The sequence below is a fragment of the Ambystoma mexicanum genome, chromosome 2q, assembly GCF_040938575.1.
Source record: "Ambystoma mexicanum isolate Mex_15411 chromosome 2q, UKY_AmexF1_1, whole genome shotgun sequence".
NCBI lineage: Eukaryota > Metazoa > Chordata > Amphibia > Caudata > Ambystomatidae > Ambystoma > Ambystoma mexicanum.
Window position 1 is genome coordinate 127,972,689 of NC_090924.1, and position 13,969 is coordinate 127,986,657.

The 13,969-nt window shown below is 47.0% G+C and overlaps 8 non-coding genes across 8 annotated transcripts; all 8 read left to right on the top strand.

Moving 5' to 3' along the window:
* Positions 1-852: 852 nt before the first annotated feature.
* On the top strand, positions 853-925 carry TRNAV-CAC (transfer RNA valine (anticodon CAC)). Its single transcript has one exon. It is a non-coding gene; the product is annotated as a tRNA-Val (tRNA).
* A 1,784-nt stretch (positions 926-2,709) lies between these two features.
* Positions 2,710-2,782, top strand: TRNAV-CAC (transfer RNA valine (anticodon CAC)). Its single transcript has one exon. It is a non-coding gene; the product is annotated as a tRNA-Val (tRNA).
* Positions 2,783-4,566: 1,784 nt separating this feature from the next.
* On the top strand, positions 4,567-4,639 carry TRNAV-CAC (transfer RNA valine (anticodon CAC)). The gene has a single exon. It is a non-coding gene; the product is annotated as a tRNA-Val (tRNA).
* Positions 4,640-6,423: 1,784 nt separating this feature from the next.
* Positions 6,424-6,496, top strand: TRNAV-CAC (transfer RNA valine (anticodon CAC)). Its single transcript has one exon. It is a non-coding gene; the product is annotated as a tRNA-Val (tRNA).
* A 1,319-nt stretch (positions 6,497-7,815) lies between these two features.
* Positions 7,816-7,887, top strand: TRNAP-UGG (transfer RNA proline (anticodon UGG)). The gene has a single exon. It is a non-coding gene; the product is annotated as a tRNA-Pro (tRNA).
* Positions 7,888-9,543: 1,656 nt separating this feature from the next.
* On the top strand, positions 9,544-9,616 carry TRNAV-CAC (transfer RNA valine (anticodon CAC)). The gene has a single exon. It is a non-coding gene; the product is annotated as a tRNA-Val (tRNA).
* A 2,377-nt stretch (positions 9,617-11,993) lies between these two features.
* Positions 11,994-12,066, top strand: TRNAV-CAC (transfer RNA valine (anticodon CAC)). The gene has a single exon. It is a non-coding gene; the product is annotated as a tRNA-Val (tRNA).
* Positions 12,067-13,850: 1,784 nt separating this feature from the next.
* TRNAV-CAC (transfer RNA valine (anticodon CAC)) lies at positions 13,851-13,923 on the top strand. Its single transcript has one exon. It is a non-coding gene; the product is annotated as a tRNA-Val (tRNA).
* The last annotated feature ends 46 nt before the right edge of the window (positions 13,924-13,969 follow it).

The window sequence follows — 13,969 nt, forward strand, 5'->3', positions numbered from 1 at the left end:
AATAAAGGCTCTCCCCCACCTTGCCAGCTGCAGATTGATCAGAAGACTGCTAGTCTAGTGTGTTGGGCCACTTTCTCTCTTCTGTGTATCGTCCCCTCTTATTACATAAACAGCATAAGAGGAATAAAGGAAGGAAGGAAGGAAGGAAGGAACAGTGTATCGCAAGCACCTTCCACCCTGATGTCAATGGGCCACCAACCTTCGGGATGAGGAGGAGACCTGTGAAGACAGTCAGAGCGTGCCGACTGGGGCATTCATTTGGCTCATACACCGACAAGGCTTTCAGCGGCAGGAACAAACTTCAGGAATAGGCATTCTTTACCTCGAATCCTAAGGGGGGTGCAAACGCTGAGGACAATTCCGTCAAATGCTCAAAGGACCGTGGCTCGTTGGTCTAGGGGTATGATTCTCGCTTTGGGTGCGAGAGGTCCCAATCAAGGTGGTTAACTTGAGCTCCTATTTTTTGTTTTTTCAATGTTATTTTCATTGGACAGACTCTCTGGTTTTCTCGGTAAGCAGTAGTCGATGAACAATTCACTTCCTGAACCTCTTTGCGTGCCATGTCCTTGCGACAAGCACTTTGTGTTCTCTGTTAGCTCTCAGTAACATTCCTTGATTTGCTTGTGAGTTTTGGCCGTCCGATCTCAAAGTGGAAATATGTCCTTCCCTCTGTACGCTGCATAGGCCCTCAGCTGGCATACTTGTATATGTGCGCATGCTTGATAGGACGTATGTTTTAGGCTGGATTGTGTGAGCTTCAGGCGCAAGGCATTTGATTAGTCTTTAAGCAGGTCCACTTGCACTGCCCTTTGCACCTGTTCTCCCAGTCCCTACAAAGGTGAGTAAGCAGCTGTTTCTGTAGTGTAGTGGTTATCACGTTCGCCTCACACACGAAAGGTCCCCGGTTCGAGACCGGGCAGAAACACTCTCTGCTGGCATTTTACACAAAATAGTTTTTTTCCCCTTTTGTCACACACAAATGTAAAGTATGAACTTATTTGCGTTCCCATGGAAATAGCATATGCTCTCAAGAGCTTGAGAAATACACTGGGAAGGCAAGCATCCTCACATGTATTCTGTATATGGGGCCAATAAAAAAATGCACGCGCTTGCATTTTGTGTATGTAATGTTGCAGAGCACAGAGAGGATTTATTTTCCCTACTGCTGGGTATTTGAGTCTCTGGGATCACAGTTGGGTCCGCTCCGTCCTCTGAAATGGTCCATATTAGTTACATAGGTTAGTGTACCAAAGAAATAATACATTTTCATATACAGCTTCTTCATTTCTGTGTTCTGAGGGATTACCAGTTGTAAGAAATGCACTTGCCGGTACAGTGATTCCCTGGCTTTCTCTGGCCCGAGAAAGCTTTTCCTCTGAAGTGGGAACAGAAGTTGGACTGCTTCTGCTGAACTTCCTGAAAGCAGAGCTGGCGGGAGGAGGGACTTTTTGAGTGCTGGGAAAATTTGAGCTGGAAATTTGCATCGGCTGGACAGAGATTGCTTGGAGCAGCCAAAATATAATAACGGCCATGGCGCTCAAGTAAAGCAGAAAGCTTTTAGTATACACCTTTTGCACTCTTGTCAACGAAGCTGGGTTCTGTGAATGCTCACCCTACGCAAGAAAAGAGAACAGACTTTGCTGGTGACCTAAATATATCTGGCCTGATCGAGCACGATCGAGCTCTGAGTGAGCAGCTGTGCAATGGTCATCTTTACCAAAGGGGAGATGCTGCTTTTTCCAGTGTCACGCCCATGCTCTCAGGGCTGGAGGGAGGAGGGCTGCTTTTTGTTTTTACAGGCAAAAGGAAAGGCCCAGCCCTCAGAGCTTCTGCCAATGCAGATCCCAGCAGGTGCAAAATAAAGGCTCTCCCCCACCTTGCCAGCTGCAGATTGATCAGAAGACTGCTAGTCTAGTGTGTTGGGCCACTTTCTCTCTTCTGTGTATCGTCCCCTCTTATTACATAAACAGCATAAGAGGAATAAAGGAAGGAAGGAAGGAAGGAAGGAACAGTGTATCGCAAGCACCTTCCACCCTGATGTCAATGGGCCACCAACCTTCGGGATGAGGAGGAGACCTGTGAAGACAGTCAGAGCGTGCCGACTGGGGCATTCATTTGGCTCATACACCGACAAGGCTTTCAGCGGCAGGAACAAACTTCAGGAATAGGCATTCTTTACCTCGAATCCTAAGGGGGGTGCAAACGCTGAGGACAATTCCGTCAAATGCTCAAAGGACCGTGGCTCGTTGGTCTAGGGGTATGATTCTCGCTTTGGGTGCGAGAGGTCCCAATCAAGGTGGTTAACTTGAGCTCCTATTTTTTGTTTTTTCAATGTTATTTTCATTGGACAGACTCTCTGGTTTTCTCGGTAAGCAGTAGTCGATGAACAATTCACTTCCTGAACCTCTTTGCGTGCCATGTCCTTGCGACAAGCACTTTGTGTTCTCTGTTAGCTCTCAGTAACATTCCTTGATTTGCTTGTGAGTTTTGGCCGTCCGATCTCAAAGTGGAAATATGTCCTTCCCTCTGTACGCTGCATAGGCCCTCAGCTGGCATACTTGTATATGTGCGCATGCTTGATAGGACGTATGTTTTAGGCTGGATTGTGTGAGCTTCAGGCGCAAGGCATTTGATTAGTCTTTAAGCAGGTCCACTTGCACTGCCCTTTGCACCTGTTCTCCCAGTCCCTACAAAGGTGAGTAAGCAGCTGTTTCTGTAGTGTAGTGGTTATCACGTTCGCCTCACACGCGAAAGGTCCCCGGTTCGAGACCGGGCAAAAACACTCTCTGCTGGCATTTTACACAAAATAGTTTTTTTCCCCTTTTGTCACACACAAATGTAAAGTATGAACTTATTTGCGTTCCCATGGAAATAGCATATGCTCTCAAGAGCTTGAGAAATACACTGGGAAGGCAAGCATCCTCACATGTATTCTGTATATGGGGCCAATAAAAAAATGCACGCGCTTGCATTTTGTGTATGTAATGTTGCAGAGCACAGAGAGGATTTATTTTCCCTACTGCTGGGTATTTGAGTCTCTGGGATCACAGTTGGGTCCGCTCCGTCCTCTGAAATGGTCCATATTAGTTACATAGGTTAGTGTACCAAAGAAATAATACATTTTCATATACAGCTTCTTCATTTCTGTGTTCTGAGGGATTACCAGTTGTAAGAAATGCACTTGCCGGTACAGTGATTCCCTGGCTTTCTCTGGCCCGAGAAAGCTTTTCCTCTGAAGTGGGAACAGAAGTTGGACTGCTTCTGCTGAACTTCCTGAAAGCAGAGCTGGCGGGAGGAGGGACTTTTTGAGTGCTGGGAAAATTTGAGCTGGAAATTTGCATCGGCTGGACAGAGATTGCTTGGAGCAGCCAAAATATAATAACGGCCATGGCGCTCAAGTAAAGCAGAAAGCTTTTAGTATACACCTTTTGCACTCTTGTCAACGAAGCTGGGTTCTGTGAATGCTCACCCTACGCAAGAAAAGAGAACAGACTTTGCTGGTGACCTAAATATATCTGGCCTGATCGAGCACGATCGAGCTCTGAGTGAGCAGCTGTGCAATGGTCATCTTTACCAAAGGGGAGATGCTGCTTTTTCCAGTGTCACGCCCATGCTCTCAGGGCTGGAGGGAGGAGGGCTGCTTTTTGTTTTTACAGGCAAAAGGAAAGGCCCAGCCCTCAGAGCTTCTGCCAATGCAGATCCCAGCAGGTGCAAAATAAAGGCTCTCCCCCACCTTGCCAGCTGCAGATTGATCAGAAGACTGCTAGTCTAGTGTGTTGGGCCACTTTCTCTCTTCTGTGTATCGTCCCCTCTTATTACATAAACAGCATAAGAGGAATAAAGGAAGGAAGGAAGGAAGGAAGGAACAGTGTATCGCAAGCACCTTCCACCCTGATGTCAATGGGCCACCAACCTTCGGGATGAGGAGGAGACCTGTGAAGACAGTCAGAGCGTGCCGACTGGGGCATTCATTTGGCTCATACACCGACAAGGCTTTCAGCGGCAGGAACAAACTTCAGGAATAGGCATTCTTGGCCTCGAATCCTAAGGGGGGTGCAAACGCTGAGGACAATTCCGTCAAATGCTCAAAGGACTGTGGCTCGTTGGTCTAGGGGTATGATTCTCGCTTTGGGTGCGAGAGGTCCCAATCAAGGTGGTTAACTTGAGCTCCTATTTTTTGTTTTTTCAATGTTATTTTCATTGGACAGACTCTCTGGTTTTCTCGGTAAGCAGTAGTCGATGAACAATTCACTTCCTGAACCTCTTTGCGTGCCATGTCCTTGCGACAAGCACTTTGTGTTCTCTGTTAGCTCTCAGTAACATTCCTTGATTTGCTTGTGAGTTTTGGCCGTCCGATCTCAAAGTGGAAATATGTCCTTCCCTCTGTACGCTGCATAGGCCCTCAGCTGGCATACTTGTATATGTGCGCATGCTTGATAGGACGTATGTTTTAGGCTGGATTGTGTGAGCTTCAGGCGCAAGGCATTTGATTAGTCTTTAAGCAGGTCCACTTGCACTGCCCTTTGCACCTGTTCTCCCAGTCCCTACAAAGGTGAGTAAGCAGCTGTTTCTGTAGTGTAGTGGTTATCACGTTCGCCTCACACGCGAAAGGTCCCCGGTTCGAGACCGGGCAGAAACACTCTCTGCTGGCATTTTACACAAAATAGTTTTTTTCCCCTTTTGTCACACACAAATGTAAAGTATGAACTTATTTGCGTTCCCATGGAAATAGCATATGCTCTCAAGAGCTTGAGAAATACACTGGGAAGGCAAGCATCCTCACATGTATTCTGTATATGGGGCCAATAAAAAAATGCACGCGCTTGCATTTTGTGTATGTAATGTTGCAGAGCACAGAGAGGATTTATTTTCCCTACTGCTGGGTATTTGAGTCTCTGGGATCACAGTTGGGTCCGCTCCGTCCTCTGAAATGGTCCATATTAGTTACATAGGTTAGTGTACCAAAGAAATAATACATTTTCATATACAGCTTCTTCATTTCTGTGTTCTGAGGGATTACCAGTTGTAAGAAATGCACTTGCCGGTACAGTGATTCCCTGGCTTTCTCTGGCCCGAGAAAGCTTTTCCTCTGAAGTGGGAACAGAAGTTGGACTGCTTCTGCTGAACTTCCTGAAAGCAGAGCTGGCGGGAGGAGGGACTTTTTGAGTGCTGGGAAAATTTGAGCTGGAAATTTGCATCGGCTGGACAGAGATTGCTTGGAGCAGCCAAAATATAATAACGGCCATGGCGCTCAAGTAAAGCAGAAAGCTTTTAGTATACACCTTTTGCACTCTTGTCAACGAAGCTGGGCTCTGTGAATGCTCACCCTACGCAAGAAAAGAGAACAGACTTTGCTGGTGACCTAAATATATCTCGCCTGATCGAGCACGATCGAGCTCTGAGTGAGCAGCTGTGCAATGGTCATCTTTACCAAAGGGGAGATGCTGCTTTTTCCAGTGTCACGCCCATGCTCTCAGGGCTGGAGGGAGGAGGGCTGCTTTTTGTTTTTACAGGCAAAAGGAAAGGCCCAGCCCTCAGAGCTTCTGCCAATGCAGATCCCAGCAGGTGCAAAATAAAGGCTCTCCCCCACCTTGCCAGCTGCAGATTGATCAGAAGACTGCTAGTCTAGTGTGTTGGGCCACTTTCTCTCTTCTGTGTATCGTCCCCTCTTATTACATAAACAGCATAAGAGGAATAAAGGAAGGAAGGAAGGAAGGAAGGAACAGTGTATCGCAAGCACCTTCCACCCTGATGTCAATGGGCCACCAACCTTCGGGATGAGGAGGAGACCTGTGAAGACAGTCAGAGCGTGCCGACTGGGGCATTCATTTGGCTCATACACCGACAAGGCTTTCAGCGGCAGGAACAAACTTCAGGAATAGGCATTCTTTACCTCGAATCCTAAGGGGGGTGCAAACGCTGAGGACAATTCCGTCAAATGCTCAAAGGACCGTGGCTCGTTGGTCTAGGGGTATGATTCTCGCTTTGGGTGCGAGAGGTCCCAATCAAGGTGGTTAACTTGAGCTCCTATTTTTTGTTTTTTCAATGTTATTTTCATTGGACAGACTCTCTGGTTTTCTCGGTAAGCAGTAGTCGATGAACAATTCACTTCCTGAACCTCTTTGCGTGCCATGTCCTTGCGACAAGCACTTTGTGTTCTCTGTTAGCTCTCAGTAACATTCCTTGATTTGCTTGTGAGTTTTGGCCGTCCGATCTCAAAGTGGAAATATGTCCTTCCCTCTGTACGCTGCATAGGCCCTCAGCTGGCATACTTGTATATGTGCGCATGCTTGATAGGACGTATGTTTTAGGCTGGATTGTGTGAGCTTCAGGCGCAAGGCATTTGATTAGTCTTTAAGCAGGTCCACTTGCACTGCCCTTTGCACCTGTTCTCCCAGTCCCTACAAAGGTGAGTAAGCAGCTGTTTCTGTAGTGTAGTGGTTATCACGTTCGCCTCACACGCGAAAGGTCCCCGGTTCGAGACCGGGCAGAAACACTCTCTGCTGGCATTTTACACAAAATAGTTTTTTTCCCCTTTTGTCACACACAAATGTAAAGTATGAACTTATTTGCGTTCCCATGGAAATAGCATATGCTCTCAAGAGCTTGAGAAATACACTGGGAAGGCAAGCATCCTCACATGTATTCTGTATATGGGGCCAATAAAAAAATGCACGCGCTTGCATTTTGTGTATGTAATGTTGCAGAGCACAGAGAGGATTTATTTTCCCTACTGCTGGGTATTTGAGTCTCTGGGATCACAGTTGGGTCCGCTCCGTCCTCTGAAATGGTCCATATTAGTTACATAGGTTAGTGTACCAAAGAAATAATACATTTTCATATACAGCTTCTTCATTTCTGTGTTCTGAGGGATTACCAGTTGTAAGAAATGCACTTGCCGGTACAGTGATTCCCTGGCTTTCTCTGGCCCGAGAAAGCTTTTCCTCTGAAGTGGGAACAGAAGTTGGACTGCTTCTGCTGAACTTCCTGAAAGCAGAGCTGGCGGGAGGAGGGACTTTTTGAGTGCTGGGAAAATTTGAGCTGGAAATTTGCATCGGCTGGACAGAGATTGCTTGGAGCAGCCAAAATATAATAACGGCCATGGCGCTCAAGTAAAGCAGAAAGCTTTTAGTATACACCTTTTGCACTCTTGTCAACGAAGCTGGGTTCTGTGAATGCTCACCCTACGCAAGAAAAGAGAACAGACTTTGCTGGTGACCTAAATATATCTGGCCTGATCGAGCACGATCGAGCTCTGAGTGAGCAGCTGTGCAATGGTCATCTTTACCAAAGGGGAGATGCTGCTTTTTCCAGTGTCACGCCCATGCTCTCAGGGCTGGAGGGAGGAGGGCTGCTTTTTGTTTTTACAGGCAAAAGGAAAGGCCCAGCCTTCAGAGCTTCTGCCAATGCAGATCCCAGCAGGTGCAAAATAAAGGCTCTCCCCCACCTTGCCAGCTGCAGATTGATCAGAAGACTGCTAGTCTAGTGTGTTGGGCCACTTTCTCTCTTCTGTGTATCGTCCCCTCTTATTACATAAACAGCATAAGAGGAATAAAGGAAGGAAGGAAGGAAGGAAGGAAGGAACAGTGTATCGCAAGCACCTTCCACCCTGATGTCAATGGGCCACCAACCTTCGGGATGAGGAGGAGACCTGTGAAGACAGTCAGAGCGTGCCGACTGGGGCATTCATTTGGCTCATACACCGACAAGGCTTTCAGCGGCAGGAACAAACTTCAGGAATAGGCATTCTTGGCCTCGAATCCTAAGGGGGGTGCAAACGCTGAGGACAATTCCGTCAAATGCTCAAAGGACCGTGGCTCGTTGGTCTAGGGGTATGATTCTCGCTTTGGGTGCGAGAGGTCCCGGGTTCAAATCCCGTACGAGCCCAATCAAGGTGGTTAACTTGAGCTCCTTTTTTTTGTTTTTTCAATGTTATTTTCATTGGACAGACTCTGGTTTTCTCGGTAAGCAGTAGTCGATGAACAATTCACTTCCTGAACCTCTTTGCGTGCCATGTCCTTGCGACAAGCACTTTGTGTTCTCTGTTAGCTCTCAGTAACATTCCTTGATTTGCTTGTGAGTTTTGGCCGTCCGATCTCAAAGTGGAAATATGTCCTTCCCTCTGTACGCTGCATAGGCCCTCAGCTGGCATACTTGTATATGTGCGCATGCTTGATAGGACGTATGTTTTAGGCTGGATTGTGTGAGCTTCAGGCGCAAGGCATTTGATTAGTCTTTAAGCAGGTCCACTTGCACTGCCCTTTGCACCTGTTCTCCCAGTCCCTACAAAGGTGAGCAAGCAGCTGTTTCTGTAGTGTAGTGGTTATAAAGGTCCCCGGTTCGAGACCGGGCAGAAACACTCTCTGCTGGCATTTTACACAAAATAGTTTTTTTCCCCTTTTGTCACACACAAATGTAAAGTATGAACTTATTTGCGTTCCCATGGAAATAGCATATGCTCTCAAGAGCTTGAGAAATACACTGGGAAGGCAAGCATCCTCACATGTATTCTGTATATGGGGCCAATAAAAAAATGCACGCGCTTGCATTTTGTGTATGTAATGTTGCAGAGCACAGAGAGGATTTATTTTCCCTACTGCTGGGTATTTGGGTCTCTGGGATCACAGTTGGGTCCGCTCCGTCCTCTGAAATGGTCCATATTAGTTACATAGGTTAGTGTACCAAAGAAATAATACATTTTCATATACAGCTTCTTCATTTCTGTGTTCTGAGGGATTACCAGTTGTAAGAAATGCACTTGCCGGTACAGTGATTCCCTGGCTTTCTCTGGCCCGAGAAAGCTTTTCCTCTGAAGTGGGAACAGAAGTTGGACTGCTTCTGCTGAACTTCCTGAAAGCAGAGCTGGCGGGAGGAGGGACTTTTTGAGTGCTGGGAAAATTTGAGCTGGAAATTTGCATCGGCTGGACAGAGATTGCTTGGAGCAGCCAAAATATAATAACGGCCATGGCGCTCAAGTAAAGCAGAAAGCTTTTAGTATACACCTTTTGCACTCTTGTCAACGAAGCTGGGCTCTGTGAATGCTCACCCTACGCAAGAAAAGAGAACAGACTTTGCTGGTGACCTAAATATATCTCGCCTGATCGAGCACGATCGAGCTCTGAGTGAGCAGCTGTGCAATGGTCATCTTTACCAAAGGGGAGATGCTGCTTTTTCCAGTGTCACGCCCATGCTCTCAGGGCTGGAGGGAGGAGGGCTGCTTTTTGTTTTTACAGGCAAAAGGAAAGGCCCAGCCCTCAGAGCTTCTGCCAATGCAGATCCCAGCAGGTGCAAAATAAAGGCTCTCCCCCACCTTGCCAGCTGCAGATTGATCAGAAGACTGCTAGTCTAGTGTGTTGGGCCACTTTCTCTCTTCTGTGTATCGTCCCCTCTTATTACATAAACAGCATAAGAGGAATAAAGGAAGGAAGGAAGGAAGGAAGGAAGGAACAGTGTATGTAGGCATTTGATTAGTCTTTAAGCAGGTCCACTTGCACTGCCCTTTGCACCTGTTCTCCCAGTCCCTACAAAGGTGAGTAAGCAGCTGTTTCTGTAGTGTAGTGGTTATCACGTTCGCCTCACACGCGAAAGGTCCCCGGTTCGAGACCGGGCAGAAACACTCTCTGCTGGCATTTTACACAAAATAGTTTTTTTCCCCTTTTGTCACACACAAATGTCTAGGGGTATGATTCTCGCTTTGGGTGCGAGAGGTCCCGGGTTCAAATCCCGTACGAGCCCAATCAAGGTGGTTAACTTGAGCTCCTTTTTTTTGTTTTTTCAATGTTATTTTCATTGGACAGACTCTCTGGTTTTCTCGGTAAGCAGTAGTCGATGAACAATTCACTTCCTGAACCTCTTTGCATGCCATGTCCTTGCGACAAGCACTTTGTGTTCTCTGTTAGCTCTCAGTAACATTCCTTGATTTGCTTGTGAGTTTTGGCCGTCCGATCTCAAAGTGGAAATATGTCCTTCCCTCTGTACGCTGCATAGGCCCTCAGCTGGCATACTTGTATATGTGCGCATGCTTGATAGGACGTATGTTTTAGGCTGGATTGTGTGAGCTTCAGGCGCAAGGCATTTGATTAGTCTTTAAGCAGGTCCACTTGCACTGCCCTTTGCACCTGTTCTCCCAGTCCCTACAAAGGTGAGCAAGCAGCTGTTTCTGTAGTGTAGTGGTTATAAAGGTCCCCGGTTCGAGACCGGGCAGAAACACTCTCTGCTGACATTTTACACAAAATAGTTTTTTTCCCCTTTTGTCACACACAAATGTAAAGTATGAACTTATTTGCGTTCCCATGGAAATAGCATATGCTCTCAAGAGCTTGAGAAATACACTGGGAAGGCAAGCATCCTCACATGTATTCTGTATATGGGGCCAATAAAAAAATGCACGCGCTTGCATTTTGTGTATGTAATGTTGCAGAGCACAGAGAGGATTTATTTTCCCTACTGCTGGGTATTTGGGTCTCTGGGATCACAGTTGGGTCCGCTCCGTCCTCTGAAATGGTCCATATTAGTTACATAGGTTAGTGTACCAAAGAAATAATACATTTTCATATACAGCTTCTTCATTTCTGTGTTCTGAGGGATTACCAGTTGTAAGAAATGCACTTGCCGGTACAGTGATTCCCTGGCTTTCTCTGGCCCGAGAAAGCTTTTCCTCTGAAGTGGGAACAGAAGTTGGACTGCTTCTGCTGAACTTCCTGAAAGCAGAGCTGGCGGGAGGAGGGACTTTTTGAGTGCTGGGAAAATTTGAGCTGGAAATTTGCATCGGCTGGACAGAGATTGCTTGGAGCAGCCAAAATATAATAACGGCCATGGCGCTCAAGTAAAGCAGAAAGCTTTTAGTATACACCTTTTGCACTCTTGTCAACGAAGCTGGGCTCTGTGAATGCTCACCCTACGCAAGAAAAGAGAACAGACTTTGCTGGTGACCTAAATATATCTCGCCTGATCGAGCACGATCGAGCTCTGAGTGAGCAGCTGTGCAATGGTCATCTTTACCAAAGGGGAGATGCTGCTTTTTCCAGTGTCACGCCCATGCTCTCAGGGCTGGAGGGAGGAGGGCTGCTTTTTGTTTTTACAGGCCAAAGGAAAGGCCCAGCCCTCAGAGCTTCTGCCAATGCAGATCCCAGCAGGTGCAAAATAAAGGCTCTCCCCCACCTTGCCAGCTGCAGATTGATCAGAAGACTGCTAGTCTAGTGTGTTGGGCCACTTTCTCTCTTCTGTGTATCGTCCCCTCTTATTACATAAACAGCATAAGAGGAATAAAGGAAGGAAGGAAGGAAGGAAGGAACAGTGTATCGCAAGCACCTTCCACCCTGATGTCAATGGGCCACCAACCTTCGGGATGAGGAGGAGACCTGTGAAGACAGTCAGAGCGTGCCGACTGGGGCATTCATTTGGCTCATACACCGACAAGGCTTTCAGCGGCAGGAACAAACTTCAGGAATAGGCATTCTTGGCCTCGAATCCTAAGGGGGGTGCAAACGCTGAGGACAATTCCGTCAAATGCTCAAAGGACTGTGGCTCGTTGGTCTAGGGGTATGATTCTCGCTTTGGGTGCGAGAGGTCCCAATCAAGGTGGTTAACTTGAGCTCCTATTTTTTGTTTTTTCAATGTTATTTTCATTGGACAGACTCTCTGGTTTTCTCGGTAAGCAGTAGTCGATGAACAATTCACTTCCTGAACCTCTTTGCGTGCCATGTCCTTGCGACAAGCACTTTGTGTTCTCTGTTAGCTCTCAGTAACATTCCTTGATTTGCTTGTGAGTTTTGGCCGTCCGATCTCAAAGTGGAAATATGTCCTTCCCTCTGTACGCTGCATAGGCCCTCAGCTGGCATACTTGTATATGTGCGCATGCTTGATAGGACGTATGTTTTAGGCTGGATTGTGTGAGCTTCAGGCGCAAGGCATTTGATTAGTCTTTAAGCAGGTCCACTTGCACTGCCCTTTGCACCTGTTCTCCCAGTCCCTACAAAGGTGAGTAAGCAGCTGTTTCTGTAGTGTAGTGGTTATCACGTTCGCCTCACACGCGAAAGGTCCCCGGTTCGAGACCGGGCAGAAACACTCTCTGCTGGCATTTTACACAAAATAGTTTTTTTCCCCTTTTGTCACACACAAATGTAAAGTATGAACTTATTTGCGTTCCCATGGAAATAGCATATGCTCTCAAGAGCTTGAGAAATACACTGGGAAGGCAAGCATCCTCACATGTATTCTGTATATGGGGCCAATAAAAAAATGCACGCGCTTGCATTTTGTGTATGTAATGTTGCAGAGCACAGAGAGGATTTATTTTCCCTACTGCTGGGTATTTGAGTCTCTGGGATCACAGTTGGGTCCGCTCCGTCCTCTGAAATGGTCCATATTAGTTACATAGGTTAGTGTACCAAAGAAATAATACATTTTCATATACAGCTTCTTCATTTCTGTGTTCTGAGGGATTACCAGTTGTAAGAAATGCACTTGCCGGTACAGTGATTCCCTGGCTTTCTCTGGCCCGAGAAAGCTTTTCCTCTGAAGTGGGAACAGAAGTTGGACTGCTTCTGCTGAACTTCCTGAAAGCAGAGCTGGCGGGAGGAGGGACTTTTTGAGTGCTGGGAAAATTTGAGCTGGAAATTTGCATCGGCTGGACAGAGATTGCTTGGAGCAGCCAAAATATAATAACGGCCATGGCGCTCAAGTAAAGCAGAAAGCTTTTAGTATACACCTTTTGCACTCTTGTCAACGAAGCTGGGCTCTGTGAATGCTCACCCTACGCAAGAAAAGAGAACAGACTTTGCTGGTGACCTAAATATATCTCGCCTGATCGAGCACGATCGAGCTCTGAGTGAGCAGCTGTGCAATGGTCATCTTTACCAAAGGGGAGATGCTGCTTTTTCCAGTGTCACGCCCATGCTCTCAGGGCTGGAGGGAGGAGGGCTGCTTTTTGTTTTTACAGGCAAAAGGAAAGGCCCAGCCCTCAGAGCTTCTGCCAATGCAGATCCCAGCAGGTGCAAAATAAAGGCTCTCCCCCACCTTGCCAGCTGCAGATTGATCAGAAGACTGCTAGTCTAGTGTGTTGGGCCACTTTCTCTCTTCTGTGTATCGTCCCCTCTTATTACATAAACAGCATAAGAGGAATAAAGGAAGGAAGGAAGGAAGGAAGGAACAGTGTATCGCAAGCACCTTCCACCCTGATGTCAATGGGCCACCAACCTTCGGGATGAGGAGGAGACCTGTGAAGACAGTCAGAGCGTGCCGACTGGGGCATTCATTTGGCTCATACACCGACAAGGCTTTCAGCGGCAGGAACAAACTTCAGGAATAGGCATTCTTTACCTCGAATCCTAAGGGGGGTGCAAACGCTGAGGACAATTCCGTCAAATGCTCAAAGGACCGTGGCTCGTTGGTCTAGGGGTATGATTCTCGCTTTGGGTGCGAGAGGTCCCAATCAAGGTGGTTAACTTGAGCTCCTATTTTTTGTTTTTTCAATGTTATTTTCATTGGACAGACTCTCTGGTTTTCTCGGTAAGCAGTAGTCGATGAACAATTCACTTCCTGAACCTCTTTGCGTGCCATGTCCTTGCGACAAGCACTTTGTGTTCTCTGTTAGCTCTCAGTAACATTCCTTGATTTGCTTGTGAGTTTTGGCCGTCCGATCTCAAAGTGGAAATATGTCCTTCCCTCTGTACGCTGCATAGGCCCTCAGCTGGCATACTTGTATATGTGCGCATGCTTGATAGGACGTATGTTTTAGGCTGGATTGTGTGAGCTTCAGGCGCAAGGCATTTGATTAGTCTTTAAGCAGGTCCACTTGCACTGCCCTTTGCACCTGTTCTCCCAGTCCCTACAAAGGTGAGTAAGCAGCTGTTTCTGTAGTGTAGTGGTTATCACGTTCGCCTCACACGCGAAAGGTCCCCGGTTCGAGACCGGGCAGAAACACTCTCTGCTGGCATTTTACACAAAATAGTTTTTTTCCCCTTTTGTC